This window comes from Myotis lucifugus, unplaced genomic scaffold, assembly GCF_000147115.1.
Source record: "Myotis lucifugus unplaced genomic scaffold, Myoluc2.0 scaffold_548, whole genome shotgun sequence".
Lineage (NCBI taxonomy): Eukaryota > Metazoa > Chordata > Mammalia > Chiroptera > Vespertilionidae > Myotis > Myotis lucifugus.
This window is the reverse complement of record NW_005871596.1, coordinates 412,391-427,141: the sequence shown is the minus strand read 5'-3', so window position 1 is coordinate 427,141 and position 14,751 is coordinate 412,391. Positions and strand designations below refer to the sequence as shown.

The following is a 14,751-nucleotide window of genomic DNA, read 5'->3' as shown; positions in this document are numbered from 1 at the left end:
TGCAGGGAAGAAACATCTGCACAGCTTATGTTTCAAGGGACCTGGCGTATATGGCATACTGTTCTTAATATGTTTGCTCCCCCTTTTAACGCTATGTGTTTTAACACTATGTGTTTTAACCAAGGTCACCTCTCTGAGAAAGTTTGTTTCCCCAGGTGGGGATTTTTATCAGTAAAACCTCTTAACTAAGTGCCAGGCGGGTAGTTAATCACTTTAACTACGACCAATCACGCTTAAGCTACATAATCTTTACTCCCTGGAATGGAGATAAGAAACGCCCTAACCTTTGGAATAGAAATTGATAGGATTAAAATCAACTGGTATAAATACAGATGTAACAAGACAATAAAACACAGAGCTTGGCTGGAGATCCTGGCTAGAGAACCTGGCTAGGCTGCTGATCAACTGAATGTTGTCTCCCTGTCATTCCTTCATTCTTCCCTGACTCCGTCCACACCTTTGGGAACCCCTGGACCTGCTGGGGCTGGACCTCAACATCTGGCGCCTGAACAGGATTCCCCTAGGTAAGGCCCCCCCCCACCCCCCGCACTCGGGACGGATAGGACTCCACTGTAGGAAGAGGGTGGATAGTCTTCACCGACTCCGTCCACACCTTTGGGAACCCCTGGACCCGCTGGGGCTGGACCCCAAGATCGTCTGAGTTCCAGCCTCGGGGGGATTCAGCAGCAAAACGGACGAGCGAGCCGCCACTTCCAGGCAGAACACCAGGACTTTCCTTTGCTCACTTACAAGAGTGGGTGGACTCATGAACCTGATACTTTTCTCTTGAGAAATAAGCTAGAGCAAAAGAAAAATGGCATTTGTTGCAACACAAGGAGCCACAGTGGTTGACCAAACCACTCTGATGAAAACATATCTTCAGTTTGTGGCAGCTCTCACAGATGTAAATACCCCTGATGAAACAAAGCTAAAAATGATGCAAGAAGTTAGCGTAAATTTTGAGAATGTAACATCATCTCCTCAATATTCTACATTCCTGGAACATATTATGCCTCGGTTTCTTACATTTCTTCAAGATGGAGAAGTTCAGTTTCTTCAGGAGAAACCAGCCCAGCAATTGCGGAAACTAGTTCTTGAAATCATTCGTAGAATACCAACCAATGAACATCTTCGTCCTCATACCAAAAATGTTTTGTCTGCGATGTTTCGCTTTTTAGAGACAGAAAATGAAGAGAACGTCCTTATTTGTCTAAGAATAATTGCTGAGCTACACAAACAATTCAGGCCGCCCATCACACAAGAAATTCATCATTTTTTGGATTTTGTGAAACAGATGTATAAGGAGCTTCCAAAAGTAGTGAACCGCTACTTTGAGAACCCTCAGGTGATCCCTGAGAACACAGTCCCTCCCCCAGAAATGGTTGGTATGATTACAGAAATTGCTGTGAAGGTCAACCCTGAGTGTGAGGACAGTGAGACGAGAACACATTCCATCATTCCAAGAGGATCTCTTTCTCTGAAAGTATTGGCAGAATTGCCAATTATTGTTGTTTTAATGCATCAGCTCTACAAACTGAATATCCACAATGCTGTTGCTGAATTTGTGCCCCTGACCATGAATACCATTGCAATGCAGGTGTCTGCACAAGCCAGGCAACATCAGCTTTACAACAAGGAGTTGTGTGCTGATTTCATTGGTGCTCAGATTAAAACATTGTCATTTTTAGCTTATATCACCAGAATTTGCCAGGAGTTGGTGACTAAGTACTCTCAGCAAATGGTAAAAGGAATGTTACAGTTGCTTTCAAACTGCCCAGCAGAGACTGCACACCTCAGAAAGGAGCTTCTGATTGCTGCAAAGCACATCCTCACGACAGAGCTAAGAAACCAGTTCATCCCTTGCATGGACAAGCTGCTTGATGAATCCATACTAATTGGTTCAGGATATACTGCTCGAGAGATGCTCAGGCCCCTTGCCTACAGCACTCTGGCTGACCTCGTGCACCACGTTCGTCAGCATCTGCCCCTCAGTGACCTCTCCCTCGCCGTCCAACTCTTTGCCAAGAACATTGATGACGAGTCCCTGCCCGGCAGCATCCAGACCATGTCCTGCAAGCTCCTGCTGAACCTGGTGGACTGCATCCGCTCCAAGAGCGAACAGGAGAGCGGCCACGGGAGAGATGTCCTGATGCGGATGCTGGAGGTTTTTGTTCTCAAATTCCACACCATGGCTCGCTATCAGCTCTCTGCCATTTTTAAGAAGTGCCAGCCTCAGTCAGAACTCGGAGCCCTGGGAGCAGCTCTGCCGGGAGTGCCCGCTGCCCCCACAGCTCCGGGCCCTGCCCCATCCCCGGCCCCTGTTCCCACCCCAGCCCCAGCCTCACCCCATCCCCCTCCCCCTGCCACCCCTGTGCCTTCCTTTGAGAAGCGTGGAGAAAAGGACAAGGAGGACAAGCAGACATTTCAAGTCACAGATTGCCGGCGTTTGGTAAAAACCTTGGTCTGTGGTGTCAAGACAGTCACGTGGGGTATAACATCATGTAAAGCACCCGGTGAAGCTCAGTTCATTCCTAACAGGCAGTTACAGCCCAAAGAAACTCAGATTTACATCAAACTTGTGAAATATGCAATGCAGGCTTTAGATATCTATCAGGTCCAGATAGCAGGAAATGGACAAACATACATTCGAGTCGCAAACTGCCGGACTGTTAGAATGAAGGAAGAGAAGGAGGTGTTGGAGCACTTTGCTGGTGTGTTCACAATGCTGAATCCCTTCACATTTAAAGAAATCTTTCAAACGACAGTCCCTTATATGGTGGAAAGAATCTCAAAGAATTATGCTCTTGAGATTGTTGCCAGTTCCTTCTTGGCAAATCCTACTACCTCTGCTCTGTTTGCTACCATTCTGGTGGAATACCTCCTTGATCGCCTGCCGGAGATGGGCTCCAACATGGAGCTCTCCAACCTGTACCTCAGGCTCTTTAAGTTGGTCTTTGGCTCCGTCTCCCTCTTTGCAGCTGAAAATGAACAAATGCTAAAGCCCCACCTGCACAAGATTGTGAACAGCTCCATGGAGCTCGCACAGACTGCCGAAGAGCCCTATAACCACTTCCTGCTGCTTCGGGCCCTGTTCCGCTCTATTGGGGGCGGTAGCCATGATCTCCTGTATCAGGAATTTTTGCCTCTTCTTCCAAACCTCTTGCAAGGGCTGAACACGTTGCAGAGTGGCCTGCATAAGCAGCACATGAAGGACCTCTTTGTGGAGCTGTGTCTCACGGTGCCTGTACGGCTGAGTTCTCTCTTGCCGTATTTGCCCATGTTAATGGATCCCTTGGTGTCTGCTCTCAATGGCTCTCAGGCATTGGTCAGCCAAGGCCTGAGGACTCTGGAGTTGTGTGTGGACAACCTGCAGCCCGATTTCCTGTATGACCACATTCAGCCAGTACGTGCAGAGCTCATGCAGGCTTTATGGCATACTTTACTCAATCCCGCTGATAGCATTTCTCATGTAGCCTATCGTGTACTTGGTAAATTTGGTGGCAGTAACAGGAAGATGTTAAAGGAATCCCAGAAGCTGCACTATGTTTTGACTGAAGTTCAAGGCCCCAGTATTACAGTGGAGTTCTCCGATTGTAAAGCATCTCTTCAGCTTCCAATGGAGAAGGCCATTGAAACTGCTCTGGACTGCCTGAAAAGTGCCAACACTGAGCCCTACTACCGGAGGCAGGCGTGGGAAGTGATCAAGTGCTTCCTGGTGGCAATGATGAGTCTAGAGGACAATAAACATGCTCTCTACCAGCTCCTTGCACACCCTAACTTTACAGAAAAGACCCTACCTAATGTCATCATATCACATCGCTACAAAGCACAAGATACTCCAGCTCGGAAGACAGTTGAGCAGGCTTTGACCGGGGCATTCATGTCTGCAGTCATTAAAGATCTTCGGCCCAGCGCCCTGCCCTTTGTAGCCAGCCTGGTCCGCCACTACACAATGGTGGCAGTTGCCCAGCAGTGTGGGCCTTTCTTGCTGCCTTGCTACCGGGTGGGCAGCCAGCCCAGCCCAGCCATGTTTCACAGCGATGAAAACGGGTCGAAAGGAATGGATCCATTGGTTCTCATTGATGCCATAGCTATATGTATGGCATACGAAGAAAAGGAACTTTGCAAGATTGGAGAGGTGGCTCTCACTGTGATATTTGATGTTGCAAGTATCATCCTGGGCTCAAAGGAGAGGGCATGCCAGCTGCCTCTGTTTTCTTACATTGTGGAGCGCTTGTGTGCGTGTTGTTATGAGCAGGCCTGGTATGCAAAGTTGGGGGGTGTGGTGTCCATTAAATTTCTCATGGAGCGGCTGCCTCTCACTTGGCTTCTGCAGAACCAGCAGACATTCCTCAAAGCACTTCTCTTTGTCATGATGGACTCAACTGGACAGGTTTCCAATGGGGCTGTTGCCATGGCCAAAACCACCCTGGAGCAGCTTCTGATGAGGTGTGCGACACCTTTAAAAGATGAGGAGAGAACGGAAGAGATTGTGGCAGCTCAGGAAAAGTCTTTTCACCACGTGACACGCAACTTGGTTCGAGAAGTCATCTCTCCAAATTCCACTGTGAGGAAACAGGCTATGCATTCACTGCAAGTTTTGGCCCAGGTCACTGGGAAAAATGTGACAGTGATCATGGAACCCCATAAAGAGGTCCTCCAGGATATGGTCCCACCTAAGAAGCATTTGCTCAGACACCAGCCTGCCAATGCACAGATCGGCCTGATGGAGGGGAACACGTTCTGTACCACAGTGCAGCCCAGGCTCTTCACAATGGATCTTAACGTGGTGGAGCATAAGGTGTTCTACACGGAGCTTTTGAATTTGTGTGAGGCTGAAGATTCAGCTTTAACAAAGCTGCCCTGTTACAAAAGTCTTCCATCACTCGTGCCTTTGAGAATCGCAGCACTAAATGCACTTGCTGCCTGCAATTACCTTCCTCAGTCCAGAGAGAAGATCATTGCTGCACTCTTCAAAGCACTTAATTCCACAAACAGTGAGCTCCAGGAGGCTGGAGAAGCCTGCATGCGAAAGTTTTTAGAAGATGCTACCATAGGAGTAGATCAAATCCACACACATATGCGACCTTTGCTGATGATGCTGGGGGATCATCGAAGTTTGACGCTGAATGTGGTGAATCGTCTGACTTCGGTTACCAGGCTCTTCCCAAACTCCTTCAATGATAAGTTCTGTGATCAGATGATGCAACATCTGCGAAAGTGGATGGAAGTGGTGGTCCTCACCCATAAAGGGGGCCAGAGGAGCAACGGAAACGAAATGAAAATTTGTTCAGCAATTATAAACCTTTTTCATCTGATCCCAGCTGCACCTCAAACTCTGGTCAAGCCTTTGTTAGAGGTTGTGATGAAAACAGAACGGGCTATGTTGATTGAGGCTGGCAGTCCCTTCAGAGAGCCTCTGATCAAGTTCCTGACTCGGCACCCTTCCCAGACAGTGGAGCTGTTCATGATGGAGACAACATTGAATGATCCTCAGTGGAGCAGAATGTTTATGAGTTTCTTAAAACACAAAGATGCCAGACCTCTGCGAGATATGCTGGCTGCTAACCCCAACAGGTTCATCCCTCTGCTGCTGCCCGGCCGCGCTCAGACCGCCATGCACCCTGGCTCGCCCAGCACCAGCACAGTGTGCCCGGATCTTCAGTTTCAGGCCATCAAGATCATAAGTATTATAGTTAAAAACAATGACTCCTGGCTGGCCAATCAGCATTCTCTGGTGAGCCAGCTGAGACGCGTGTGGGTCAGTGAAACCTTTCAAGAAAGACACCGGAAGGAGGACATGGCTGCCACAGACTGGAAGGAGCCCAAGCTGCTGGCCTATTGTCTGCTGAATTATTGCAAAAGGAATTATGGAGACATAGAATTGCTGTTCCAGCTGCTCCGAGCCTTTACTGGTCGTTTTCTCTGCAACATGACATTCCTAAAAGAGTATATGGAGGAAGAGATTCCCAAAAATTATAGCATTGCTCAAAAACGTGCCCTGTTCTTTCACTTTGTGGATTTCAGTGACCCCAACTTTGGAGATGAACTGAAAGCCAGGGTTCTGCAGCATATCTTGAATCCTGCTTTCTTATACAGCTTTGAGAAGGGGGAAGGAGAGCAGCTCTTAGGACCTCCCAATCTGGAAGGCGATAACCCGGAAAGCATCACCAGTGTGTTTATCACCAAGGTCCTGGACCCAGAGAAGCAGGAGGACATGCTGGACTCCCTGAGGCTTTACCTCCTGCAGTATGCCACGCTGCTGGTGGAGCACGCCCCCCACCACATCCACGACAACAACAAGAACCGCAACAGCAAGCTGCGCCGCCTGATGGCCTTCGCCTGGCCCTGCCTGTTCCCCAAGGCCTGTGTAGACCCAGCTTGCAAATACAGCGGGCACTTACTCCTGGCACACATTATTGCCAAATTTGCAATCCATAAGAAAATTGTCCTGCAGGTTTTCCACAGTCTTCTCAAGGCCCATGCAATGGAAGCTCAAACAATTGTCAGACAAGCGATGGCCATTTTGACGCCCACAGTGCCCGCCAGAATAAAGGATGAGCACCAGATGCTGACCCACTGGACAAGGAAGATCATTGTGGAGGAGGGGCACACAGTTCCTCAGCTGGTTCATAGTATGCACTTGATAGTGCAGCATTTTAAGGTGTACTACCCCGTGCGGCACCACTTGGTACAGCACATGGTCGGTGCCATGCAGAGGTTGGGCTTCACACCCAGCGTCACCATTGAGCAGAGAAGGCTGGTTGTGGACCTGGCGGAGGTTGTCATCAAGTGGGAGCTCCAGAGGATCAAGGACCAGCAGCCGGAATCAGATATGGATCCAAATTCCAGTGGAGAAGGAGTCAACTCTGTGTCATCTTCCATTAAAAGAGGCCTGTCAGTGGATTCCGCCCAGGAAGTGAAACGCTTTAGGACGGCCACAGGAGCAGCCAGCGCAGTGTTTGGGAGGAGCCCGTCGCTGCCTGGAGCGGACTCCCTTCTTGCCAAGCCAATTGATAAACAGCACACGGACACCGTGGTGAACTTCCTCATCCGAGTGGCTTGTCAGGTTAATGACAACACCAACACTGCCGGGTCTCCTGGGGAGGTGCTTTCTCGCCGGTGTGTGGCCCTCCTGAAAACTGCCTTGCGACCAGACATGTGGCCCAAGTCTGAGCTCAAACTGCAGTGGTTCGACAAGCTGCTGATGAGTGTGGAGCAGCCCAATCAAGTTAACTATGGAAACATTTGCACGGGCTTGGAAGTGCTGAGTTTCTTGCTCACTGTTCTCCAGTCTCCAGCCATCCTCAGTAGCTTCAAACCCCTGCAGCGCGGAATCGCTGCCTGTATGACGTGTGGAAACACCAAAGTCTTACGAGCAGTCCAGAGCCTTCTCTCGCGCCTAATGAGCATTTTCCCAACGGAGCCCAGCACGTCCAGTGTGGCCTCCAGGTACGAAGAGCTGGAATGCCTCTATGCGGCCGTGGGGAAGGTCATCTATGAAGGACTCACCAACTATGAGAAGGCCACCAACGCGAATCCCTCCCAGCTCTTTGGGACCCTTTTGATCCTCAAGTCTGCCTGCAGCAACAACCCGAGCTACATAGACAGGCTGATCTCGGTCTTCATGCGCTCCCTGCAGAAGATGGTCCGAGAGCATCTCAATCCACAGGCAGCCTCTGGCACCACAGAGGCAACCTCAGGAACTAGTGAGCCGGTGATACTGAGTCTGGAGCTGGTGAAAACACGCCTGGCTGTGATGAGCTTGGAGATGAGGAAGACCTTTATTCAGGCCATCCTGACCTCCCTCATTGAAAAATCACTCGATGCCAAAATCCTCCGGGCGGTGGTTAAAATTGTGGAAGAGTGGGTTAAAAATAATTCCCCAATGGCAGCCAATCAGACACCTACTCTCCGGGAGAAGTCCGTTTTGCTTGTGAAAATGATGACCTACATAGAACATCGTTTTCCAGAAGACCTTGAGTTAAACGCACAGTTCTTAGACCTTGTTAACTGTGTCTACAGGGACGAGGCACTGTCTGGCAGTAAGCTGACTGCAAAACTCGAGCCTGCCTTTCTCTCTGGGCTGCGTTGTGCCCAGCCACTCATCAGGGCGAAGTTTTTCGAGGTTTTGGACAACTCTATGAAACGTCAGGTTTACGAGCGTCTGCTTTATGTGACCTGCTCCCAGAATTGGGAAGCTATGGGGAACCACTTCTGGATTAAGCAGTGCATCGAGCTTCTCTTGGCCGTGTGTGAGAAGAGCACTCCCATTGGTACCAGCTGCCAAGGAGCTATGCTCCCGTCCATCACCAATGTCATCAACCTGGCCGACAGCCATGATCGAGCAGCCTTTGCCATGGTCACACCTGTCAAGCAGGAGCCTCAGGAGCGAGAGAACAGCGAGTCCAAAGAGGAGGATGTTGAGATGGATATTGAACTGGCTCCTGGAGATCAGACCAGCACACCCAAAACCAAAGAACTTTCTGAAAAGGACATTGGAACCCAGCTGCATATGTTAACCAGCAAACATGACAAATTTCTTGATACTCTCCGAGAAGTGAAGACCGGGGCCCTGCTAGGCGCCTTCGTCCAGCTGTGCCACATCTCTACCACACTGGCAGAGAGGACCTGGGGCCAGCTTTTTCCCAGAGTGTGGGAAATTCTGTCTGACCGACAGCAGCATGCACTAGCGGGTGAGATTAGCCCTTTCCTGTGCAGTGGCAGTCACCAGGTGCAGCGGGATTGTCAGCCCAGCGCACTGAACTGCTTCGTGGAAGCCATGTCCCAGTGTGTCCCTCCGATCCCCATTAGACCCTGCGTTCTGAAGTACTTGGGGAAAACACACAACCTTTGGTTCCGCTCCACATTAATGCTAGAGCACCAGGCTTTTGAAAAAGGTCTGAGTCTGCAGGTGAAGCCAAGGCAAACAACGGAATTTTATGAGCAGGAGAGCATAACTCCACCTCAGCAGGAGACACTGGATTCCCTTGCAGAACTTTACTCTTTGTTACAAGAGGAAGATATGTGGGCTGGTTTGTGGCAGAAGCATTGCAAATATCCCGAGACAGCAACTGCTATTGCTTACGAACAGCATGGATTCTTTGAGCAGGCACAAGAGTCCTATGAGAAGGCAATGGATAAAGCCAAAAAAGAGCATGAGAGGAGCAATGCATCCCCTGCTATTTTCCCAGAATACCAGCTCTGGGAGGACCACTGGATTCGGTGCTCTAAGGAATTGAACCAGTGGGAAGCCTTGACGGAATACTGCCAGTCCAAAGGTCACACAAACCCTTACCTCATCATGGAGTGTGCTTGGCGCGTGTCTAACTGGACAGCCATGAAGGAGGCCTTGGTGCAGGTAGAAGTAAGTTGTCCCAAGGAGATGGCTTGGAAGGTCAACATGTACCGTGGATATTTGGCTATCTGCCATCCTGAGGAGCAACAGCTCAGCTTCATCGAACGCCTGGTGGAAATGGCCAGCAGCTTGGCCATCCGTGAGTGGCGGCGCTTGCCTCATGTGGTGTCCCATGCGCACAGGCCTCTTCTCCAGGCCGCCCAGCAAATCATTGAACTTCAGGAAGCTGCGCAAATAAATGCAGGTATACAGCCGACCAACCTGGGAAGGAACAACAGCCTGCACGACATGAAGACGGTGGTAAAGACCTGGAGGAACAGGCTGCCCATTGTGTCCGACGACTTGTCCCACTGGAGCAGCGTCTTCATGTGGCGGCAGCATCATTACCAGGCTATTGTAACTGCGTATGAAAATAGTTCTCAGCATGATCCAAGTTCCAATAACGCTATGCTTGGAGTTCATGCATCAGCTTCAGCAATCGTCCAGTATGGGAAAATTGCCCGGAAACAAGGACTGGTCAATGTAGCTCTGGATATATTAAGTCGTATTCATACTATTCCAACTGTTCCTATCGTGGATCGCTTCCAGAAGATCCGACAGCAAGTCAAATGCTACCTCCTACTGGCTGGAGTCGTGGGGAAAAACGAGTGTATGCGGGGACTTGAAGTTATAGAATCTACAAACTTAAAATACTTCACAAAAGAGATGACAGCTGAATTTTATGCACTGAAGGGAATGTTCTTGGCTCAGATGAACAAGTCTGAGGAAGCAAACAAAGCCTTTTCTGCAGCTGTGCAGATGCATGATGTGCTGGTGAAGGCTTGGGCCGTGTGGGGCGATTACCTGGAGAACATCTTCGTGAAGGAGCGGCAGCTGCATCTTGGAGTGTCTGCCATCATCTGTTACCTGCAAGCATGCCAGCATCAAAACGAGAGCAAGTCAAGGAAATACTTAGCCAAGGTGCTGTGGCTTTTAAGTTTCGATGATGATAAAAACACTTTGGCAGATGCCGTCGACAAATACTGCATTGGTGTGCCACCCATCCAGTGGCTGGCCTGGATCCCTCAGCTGCTCACCTGCCTGGTGCGCTCAGAAGGAAAGCTGCTTTTGAACCTCATCAGCCAGGTCGGACGCGTGTATCCCCAGGCAGTCTACTTTCCCATCCGGACCCTGTACCTGACTCTGAAAACAGAGCAGCGGGAACGCTACAAGAGTGATCCAGGGCCCATAAGAGCAACAGCACCCATGTGGCGCTGCAGCCGAATCATACACATGCAGCGGGAACTGCACCCAACCCTTCTGTCCTCCCTGGAAGGCATCGTCGATCAGATGGCCTGGTTCCGAGAAAACTGGCACGAAGAGGTTCTCAGGCAGCTCCAACGGGGCCTGGCAAAATGTTACTCTGTCGCATTTGAGAAAAGCGGAGCCGTGTCCGATGCCAAAATCACCCCCCACACTCTGAACTTCGTCAAGAAGCTGGTGAGCACGTTCGGGGTGGGCCCGGAGAACGTCTCCAACGTCTCCACCATGTTCTCCAGCGCGGCTTCCGAGTCTCTAGCCAGGCGGGCGCAGGACCCTGTCTTCCAGAAGCTGAAGGGCCAGTTCACCACCGATTTTGACTTCAGTGTTCCAGGATCCATGAAACTTCATAACCTCATTTCTAAATTGAAAAAGTGGATCAAAGTGCTGGAGGCCAAAACGAAGCAACTTCCCAAATTCTTCCTCCTAGAAGAAAAGTGTCGGTTTTTGAGCAATTTCTCTGCGCAGACAGCTGAAGTGGGAATCCCAGGGGAGTTCCTGGTGCCGAAGCCGATGCACTCTTATATCAAGATCGCTCGGTTTCTGCCCAGGGTGGAAATGGTGCAGAAGCACAACACCACAGCCAGGAGGCTGTCCATCCTCGGGCACAACGGCAAGATCTACCCGTACCTGGTCATGAACGACGCCTGCCCGACCGAGTCGCGGAGGGAGGAGCGCGTGCTGCAGCTGCTGCGCCTGCTGAACCCCTGCTTAGAGAAGAGGAAGGAAACCGCAAAGAGGCACTTATTCTTCACAGTTCCGCGAGTTGTGGCGGCGTCTCCACAGATGCGCCTCGTGGGAGACAACCCCTCTTCCCTGTCCCTCGTGGAGATCTACAAGCAGCGCTGTGCCAAGAAGGGCATGGAGCATGACAACCCCATCTCGCGCTACTACGGCAGGCTGGCCACGGTGCAGGCGCGCGGGACGCAAGCCAGCCACCAGGTCCTTCGAGACATCCTCAAGGAAGTGCAGAGCGACATGGTGCCGCGCCGCCTGCTGAAGGAGTGGGCCCTGCACACCTTCCCCGACGCCACCGACTACTGGGCGTTCCGGAAGACGCTCACCATCCAGCTCGCACCCATTGGCTTCGCGGAGTTCGTCCTGCATTTAGATCGGCTCAACCCCGAGATGTTACAGATCGCCCAGGACACCGGCAAGCTGAGCGTCGCCTACTTCCGCTTTGATATCCACGACGCGACTGGAGACCTAGATGCCAACCGTCCCGTTCCTTTTCGCCTCACGCCCAATATTTCTGAATTTCTGACCACCATCGGCGTCTCTGGCCCCTTCACCGCCTCCATGATTGCGGTTGCCCAGTGCTTCGCTCAGCCAGACTTTAAGGTGGACGGCATCCTGAAAACGGTGCTTCGGGACGAGATCATCGCTTGGCACAAAAAGACACGGGAGGACAGCTCTTCTCCTCTCTCGGCCGCCGGGCAGCCGGAGAACATGGACAGTCGGCAGCTGGTCTCCCTGGTGCAGAAAGCGGCCAGCGCCATCGTGACCCGCCTGCACAGCCTCGCCCAGTTTGAAGGCGGGGAGAGCAAAGTGAACACCCTCGTGGCCGCCGCCAACAGCCTGGACAACCTGTGCCGCATGGACCCCGCCTGGCACCCCTGGCTGTGACACGGCCACTCCCACCTCGGAGGTGAAGGCCCCCCCGGCTCCTGCACTGGCCTCCCCGCGCCTCCTCTGCCCTGTCCATGTGATGCTGGGTCCTCCAGGCTCCGGGTACAGTCGTGTCCCTGCTCATATGAGAAAGAGGGTGAGTCAGTGTAGAGGGAGCTGAGCCACGGAGGTGAGGCCACTTGAAGTGCTGGAGCTGAAACTCGAAGCTTTTAAAATAACCTTTCAGGAAACCAAGATTCCCTGGCCTGGAGTAGGTGAAAGCATCGCCCCTCCGTCTGCGGGCGGACAGACTGAACTGTAGGAAACAGTTCGGAATGTCCTTTTTACCTTTCAGAAGTCATGCCTGGCAGGAGCTCATGCTCTGTACAGACCTTTGTAACAGCCATACAGAAACCCGCCTGGTTAGAGCCATGGGAAATTATGAACACACCCTGCTGGCTCCACCCCAGCTCAAACCTCCAGGCTGCACGGCCAGCACTGGGAACCTCACCGAGGCCCGGGGGAGCCGGTAGGTGACTTCCGCTTTATGTCGGCCAGCTCTTTGAATGTCTTCTAGACACTTACTATCATTGTACCTGGAAAAAAAAATCACTTCTTCCTAATTTAAAAAGAAGCAGCAACAGAAGTTTGTTAGCTCGTCTCTGTTCACATTTTTATAAATATGAGTATTGAGAATGTTCTATCTAAATTTGTACAGGGTGATTTTTTTTAGAATAAATATTTTATAAAAGGAAAAAAAAATAAAAAATAAAATCTAATTCAAATGTCTTTGGCATGCTTCATGAATCCCTGTCAATAACTAGCAATTTAACAGGTATCACTTTGAACAAAGTTCATCATTACCAATTCTGCTTCCCCCAGATGGGCTCTCTGACTGGCCCTTGGTGTCATTCCTCTTGTCATATCTGCTGGGCTTGTTTACCTTTCTCTGCAGTGAATGACATCTGGGTCTCAGAAAACAGACCCAGGTGTGTCCTGAGGTGTCTCATGTCATGGCCAAACTGTGAAGGATTCCATATGGATTCCACATTGGGGTTAGTACTCAGAATAAAGACCTTTAGCTTGAGTTCACTCCCAAATTTTGTCTCTCCGCCCATGAGAAAACCCAGTGGAGTCCTGCCTCCCCTTCCTTTGGCAACTGCATGTTTGGGGGGTCAGCATTATTGTCGGAAAAGCCATCTCTTTCTCTCACACCCAGGGCCCCAGATACCTGTAGCTGAGCCGAGAGGCAGAGAAACTGTGCTGATAACATTCCCAGAAGAGTTAGCACTGGACTTACACTGTATTCTGACTCTTGGGCAAGTCTGAGTCAAAGTCCTTTTGGCCACTTGTTCAGGTTTGTCCACACAGCAAAGGGAAACGTGCTGAGTAATGGGGAGCCTGAGAGTATATTCAAAGCCTCCAAAGATTACCGTCTACCTCCAGCATGAGAGAAGGTGGCTGGTGACACAGATGGTAAAAGCATGTCCTAAATTGGTGTCTGGCCAAAGACTAACAATGTTATGGTGAGATAATCATCTGATTGGTAATTTAAGATTGGCTGTGTATCGGCTTCATTAACTCCAAATCAAGATGAGCAGTTTCTAAATTACTTTCCCTCAGTAAACAAACTAAAAATTAAAAGGGATCTGTGTGGATGAAGAAATGTCCCAGGCAGGAAAGTACAAACAGACCATGTTTATATAACACTGAATAAGTGGTTGGAAAGGGCCGAACCTATGGGAGCGATGACTAAATAGAACCCACTGATGTCAAATGCTGCCTGAAACAGCTGAATGAGGTGGGCCTTTCACCCCATCACTGTCCTGATTCTGGCCCATTAAAAACATGACTCGTTTGCTTCTCTGTACCCTTTTTTACATTCTCCTTATTTGGCCCACTCTAGATGATTCAGCAGTCGTGATTCTACCAGTTATTACAAAAACATTTATTGAACACTTATTTCATCCATAGCACTGTGTTGGGCATAGCAGAAATGCAGAGGTGTAAAAGCCAGTGTGTACCCTCAGATATTAGAGTAATCAGGGAGATAGACAAGTGTACAAAGAACTAAAGGGTAAGAAAGTAGGTCTGAAATAGAAGGAAGCAAAAAACACCCAATCAAAGCAGCAAAAATATAAAACAAGTCCCTGGGACAACTTCAAGCATACCCGCATTCGCATCATGGGGGTGTCAGAAGAAAAAGAGAGAGAGCAAGAAATTGAAAACCTATTCGAAAAAATTATGAAAACTCCTAACCTTGAGGAGGAAATAAACATACAAGCCCAAGAAGCGCAAGGAGTCCCAAACAAGATGAACCCAAAAAGGCCCACACCAAGACACATCATGGTTGAAATGAAGAAGGTTGGGGACAAGGAGGGAATTGAGACCAGTGGGAGAGGAGCAGTTGGTTGCCCACAGGGAGCTCTCACGAGACTATCCACTGATTTCTCAACAAAGGCTTTGCAGGTCAGAAGGGACTGGCA

The 14,751-nt window shown here is 50.1% G+C and overlaps 1 pseudogene; it reads left to right on the top strand.

Moving 5' to 3' along the window:
- The first annotated feature begins 806 nt into the window (after window positions 1-806).
- Window positions 807-12,377, top strand: LOC102442739 (annotated as a pseudogene).
- The last annotated feature ends 2,374 nt before the right edge of the window (window positions 12,378-14,751 follow it).